Source organism: Cavia porcellus, unplaced genomic scaffold (assembly GCF_034190915.1).
Source record: "Cavia porcellus strain 051 isolate PalLab524CR breed Dunkin Hartley unplaced genomic scaffold, mCavPor4.1 scaffold_16, whole genome shotgun sequence".
NCBI classification, from domain to species: Eukaryota; Metazoa; Chordata; class Mammalia; order Rodentia; family Caviidae; genus Cavia; species Cavia porcellus.
The window spans coordinates 9,905,304-9,911,303 of record NW_026947499.1 but is presented as its reverse complement, the minus strand read 5'-3'; positions in this window follow the sequence as shown (position 1 = coordinate 9,911,303).

Genomic DNA, 6,000 nt, shown 5'->3' with positions numbered 1-6,000 from the left:
ACCTGTGCATCAGTAATGCCCCTTAGGCTCCACCCCAAACCTAAGCTACACGTATGCCCCCACACCATGTGTCGGGCGGAGAAAATGCCAGACCCCGGAGGTCATGGAGTCTCTCTCCACATTCTTAAAATAAAGGCCACTTATTTCATACTTCTTATCTTTTTAGCTGCATCGAAAATTCTATCGAATAGGATAGGACAGTTAGACATGGGGAGCGCTTCACTCTTTGAGACATTCAGCAGGTCACTCTCTACTGTCCTAAATCATAGAAGATGGGAGTCTGCCTGGTACAACTGTGAACTACAAGCCTGTATCTCTGCAGTTGTTTCAGAGGTGGGACAAGTCTTAGGAACTGAGTTTCTCAAGCAATTAAGATTTTCAAATTACTTAAAGCAAACTTTGCAAGGCATTTCTGCTTGTGACATTCCAAATGATACCTGACATTGTTTAAAACCTGCTGTGGATCAAAAGAGTAGAGTTCTCAGTTTCCAACTTATGATTTTGAATAAATCCCTCAAAGTAAGTTTCTTTTCTCCTGAGAGACATCAGCTGTGTGGAAATCATAGCCATAGTCCATTTAGCTTCCAGAGAGAGTTTCAGGGGTTTCCAAAAGTGGTGCTAAAGAACATAACTTCACCTTAGTTGTAAAATAACCTTAGGCTCATGGGAAAAGGATTTATTTTGTATGTTTTCCTAAAGGTAACTAAGGAATTTAATAGGCAGAAACATAAATGTAGGCGCACAAAAATTTGAGTGGACTGTTTTTCTGTCTCTGTCTCTCTCTTTCTCTCTCTCTCTCTAAGAGAGAGGCACAGAATGGCTTGTAACTTACAGTACATTGATGTTGGTGATGATCAAGTAGCGGTCAGCCTCAGAGCTGGAGCCCAAGAAGTGGTCAGGAATTCCATCCTTCTTATTGAAACTTGCATTGCTCTTAACCCACATCAAATGCTGAAGAGCCTTCCCCGGGTACTGCTGAAACCATGCAATGCCATAGGTTTTATATTTACTATTGAGGGTGTAGGTGAGCTTGGCCGAGGCTCTGAGGGAGGCAGAGGCAGAGGGTGACTGAGTCATCACAAGCTGAGACTGAGACTCTGAAAACACAGAAACTCATTATGTTACGGAGAGAAGAGAAGGGAAGGAAAGGGAAGGGAAGGGAAGGGAAGGGGAAGGGAGGGGAGAGAAGGGAAGGGGAGGGGAGGGGAGGGGAGGAAAGGGGAGGGGAGGGGAGGGGAGGAAAGGGAAGGGAGGGGAGGGGAGGGGAGGAGACTGGGCTCAAACTTGCCGTCCTCCTGCCTGAGTTTTCTGCCTGAACTAGCATTACAGGCCTGTGCCACCACAGTGGTGCTCCAGAATGAATCTGCCACCCCATGAAGGGCGTAGTCTTTTGTGTTTAAATTGAGAAATAGAAGCCTCCATGTAATGAGCACCTAACCGCATACCACATAGTTCCCATAAAGTCACCTCAAAGAGTCCCAAATTCTGAAGTGTACAGCAAGGATGGGCTTTTGAGCTCACTTGCTCCCTGCAGTGACTCAGGCCTGCCACAGGGTGTGGAAGCTGCCCTGCAGGGAGCAAGTGAGGACAGGCCCAGAGCTGGGCACTGCTTCAGGTTTAGGCAGTGAGGACAAGGGATAGGAATGGGAAGACAGAAAGGCCAATTCATCCAAGTTGGATGCTAAGCAGGGTTTCAGGATAAAAGGAAATGTATCCCACTGAAGGTGCGGACCTGAGACTCCTGAGGCTTCTTTCGGGAGGTCCACAGCATGTCCTGGCCATGGCAAATTTGGGGAGTTAAGTGCCAAGCCTTCAGTGTATCCTTGGGACTTTGCCAACAAAGGTAACCTGAGAACACAGCCCAGTAACAGTCCCAGCTAGGAGCCTCCCCAGTGACCCAACTTGAAGGTGCTGTACTTTTCCGTTCTGGGAAATTCTTGAAACTCGGGTGACTCACACATCCCTTTCACCTGCACTGAATGTGAACCCCAGCTCTCCTCCCTTCTCTACACATGCCCAAGCTCGGCTAGCTCAGAACTGCTTGTGTCATCTCACAGTGATCCAGGGATCAGTTTACCTGAGGCTCTAACCCTTCATTGTCATGGGTTAGTATGCTTTTGGGTACAGGGAGCTCTGTGTGGTACAGGAGCGCCAGAACCCTACCTCAACCTCCCCCAAAGTAAATAAAAATCAACCCCCCAAAACCAGAGGAGCTAAGATCTGGGTGCTGAGTGTATTACTCATGGCTGCTAAAATACTTCTGTTTGTTTTAAATAAACAAAACAGTAAGAAGACATAAATCAGCCTCTAAATACTATCAAGAGATGAGGTTTAATGTCTATCCATATTCTTTCAGAATCTTTCTATATAGCTGGACATGGTAATACACACCTGCAATCCTAGTACTTGGGAGGCTGAGACAGGAGGATTACCATGGGTTCAAGGTCAGCCTGGGCTACACAGTGAGACCATCTTAAAAAAAACTCCTCCAGAAATGTATCCCTCTCTCTCTATATATATATATGCTAGCTAGCTTTCTTTTTCTTTCTTATACTGGGGACCATCTTTCTTTCTTTCTTTTTTTTTTTATATCGGTACCAGGGATCGAACTCAGGACCATGTGCTTGCAAAGCAGGCGCTTATACTGCTGAGCTAAATCCCCAGCCCCTTTCTTTCTTTCTTTCTTTCTTTCTTTCTTTCTTTCTTTCACAGCAGGGTTTTTTTTGTTTGTTTGTTTGTTTTTGTTTTTTGTCTTTTTCTTTTTTATCGGTACCAGGGATCGAACTCACGACTGCCTGCTTGCAAGGCAGGCGCTTATGCCGCTGAGCTAAATCCCCAGCCCCTCATAGCAGGGTTTTATATTTAGTAAAGGTAGGAAAATAAACATACTCTGCAGTTTGGGCCAAGTAAAAGAAAAGAAACGTGTTCTACCTCGTGAGAGGAGCCTGCAGAAGGACACGGTACCCTGAGCTCAGTGGTGACTGACCTTTTGTCCTCCACTCACTGGGCTGATGTCAGATCTGGGCCATCCAACTCCAAACTGCTATGATTCTCGTGAGAAAGCCACCTGCAGGGTTTGGGGAGTGTTCTGCATACATGGCCTAGAACTTGGCCGTTAACAGGTCACATCCACTTCCTAGCCAGTCAGGAAGTGGACCCTAATCTCCTTATCTGTAATCTCATTTCTCTGAGAGACATATATCCCCATCATTCTTTTTTTTTTTTTTTTTTTTTTGTCTTTTTTGAGATGGGGTCTCACTATGCGGTTCAGGCTGGCCTTGAGCTCACTTTGTAGCCCAGGCTGGTCTGGAACTCATAACGATCCTCCTGCCTCAGCCTCCCGAGTGCTGGGATTACAGGCATGAGCCACTACGCCCGGCCATCCCCATCATTATTTATCGGGTGTTGAAAGAACAGAGGTATCTGTCTTCAGATAGCTACTTCTTGGCTCACTAGCTGTGCTGAAGAAGAAAAACCTCGCAGAAGACAATGAAAACAGTTAGTGACTGGTGCCCAGGTGTGGTGGTGCACACCTGCGATCCTAGTATTCAGGAGGCTGAGGCAGGAGGTTTACGTGGTGAGTTCAAGGCCACCCTGAACTACAAAGCGAGACCCGGATTTTTTTTTTTTTTTTAAGTGAGTGATGAGCTGCAGGTGTGATTGGCAAAAGCTTGGTGAATTTGTCAGAAGAGTAACTTTACTATCAGGTTGGGGATTTAGAACCCAAATATGTGAAGGAACAGATCTCCACACTTTCTGTGGAGAAAAAAGAATGGCAATGAAGGATGTTAGATAAAGTATCAAGTATTAGTTAGGGGAGCTGTAGCCTTAGCAAGATTATCCACACTGGCTGGGGGCATGGTGGTGCACACCCATAATCTGAGTGTCTGGGAGGCTGAGGCAGGAGGATTGCTGGGAGTTTGAGGCCAGTCTGGGCTACATAATGAGATCTTGTCTCAACAAAACAAAATAAAGTACACAACAAACAATTATTTTGATGGTGCTGGGGTTGAATAATTTGTTGGATAAAAGATTCATCTGGAATGCCTACATAATGAGAAATGGCAGTCAAGTACCCTGGGGAAGAAACTATTTTAGCAGTATAAGTTTAAAACTCCTGGGGCTTGGGGCTGGGGATTTAGCTTAGTGGCATAAGCACCTGCCTTGCAAGTGTGTGGTTGTGAGTTTGATCCTCAGTACCAGTGAAAAAGACAAAAAAAAAAAAAAAAAAGTAAAAAACTTCTGCTGGGCACGGTGGCACATGCCTATAATCCTAGCACTAACTTCCTTCCTGCAAAAAAGTTTTAAACTTTTTATCCTTAGACAGGAGAAGGGAGGGTTTGAGTAGGAAAGAACTGATGAATGGATATCTCTAGCTTCCTGTTAGTGGTCTGGAATGTTGTGTATCCTGGTGGTTGGTAAGTACATAATTGCAAGATCATAATGTCCTTGTAAATCTTTTTCCTTTTTTTGGTACCAGGGATCGAACTCATGGCCTCATGCTTGCCAGGCAGGCACTTATGCCTGCTGAGCTAAATCCCCAGCCCTGTCCTTGTAAATCTTAAAAATATCTTACTTTTTGTTGTTGTTTTAACAACTTGTTTTGTTGTTGTTTTTCTGTATGCAGTTCAGGCTGGCCTTGAACTCACTATGTAGCCTAGGGTAGCCTCGACCTCCTGGCGATCTTCCTGCCTCAGCCTCTAGAGTGCTGAGGTTACAGGTGTGCACCGCCAATGCCTGGCAATACTCTACTTCCTAGCCCTGATATTTTACTAACAATTGGTTATTTGCTTTTCTGCTGGATTCTGATGCTTTTTATCTAGATCCCTTAATTAGTAGTTCTCAAAAGGTGGTCGGGGATTGAATCAAGCTGTCTGGGGCAGAACTGCCAAAGGCATGAGTTTATCAAGTTCTCCAGAGGATTCTGACATCGCCTAACATTGCAGTATCATTTTCTTGGACACTAAAAGGCCCAGAAAAGGAGGAGGCGACATCAGTGGAAGAAATCTAACCCAGCTGGCTAAGGTTCACACAAGGAGGCTGTGCTGGCCAAGGATAAGGTAGTAGAGGCATTAACTGCTCAGGATTTAAGTTTTATCAACATTAGTAACAAGGATGGTGTGGTTTTAGCTCCTGACCTCACAGACCTTTACCCACCTGCCTGGCTCTCTTACCCACTTCCTGTTTCTCTGACAACATCCACTTGGTCAGATGCACTTTCCCTGATCACACTAGTTAGTCTTTTTGAGACAAAGTCTTGCTGTATAGCGCAGGATTGGCTTTGAACTCAGTAATTCTGCCTCAACCTCCCAGGTGCTGGGATTACAGGCATGTGCCACTCCAGCCGGCCACAACCACACTAGTTAAACTCACCTCCATTTCTTCTTCTTTTTTTTTTTTTTTTTTTGGTCTTTTTTGAAACAGGTCTTACTATGCAGTTTAGGCTGGCCTTGAGTTCACTTTGTAGCCCTTGTTGGTCTCAAACTTGAGGTGATTCTCCTGCCTCTGCCTCCCAAGTGCTGGGATCACAGGTGTGTGCTACCACACTTGGCTCCTGTTTAATTTTTCTTAATGGTATTTATTGACATTTTACTACCATGTGTGATCATGCACACCTGTAGTCCCATCTCTTGGGAGGCTGAGACAGTATTTCTCTGAGTATGAGCCCAGCTTGGGCTAGTGAGTTCAAAACCTGCCCAAATTATATCGAATATAGTGAGACCTACTTAATACACTATTGTACTCATTGTCAGTCTCCAACAAATAAAGTGCCACAAAGGCTTTGACAAGTTTATTAATGTATCTGCCCAGCCTAAATAAAAATATGCTAGCTGGTGCCACGTGCTATATTTTTAGCACTTGGGAGGCTGAGGCAGGAGGATTACTGCAAATTTAAGGCCAGCCTGTATTACATACAGAGTTCAAGACCAGCCTGAAGCTATATAGTGAAACCCTGTCTCAAAAAAAAAAAAAAAAAAAAGCAAAAAACAAAACAAACCA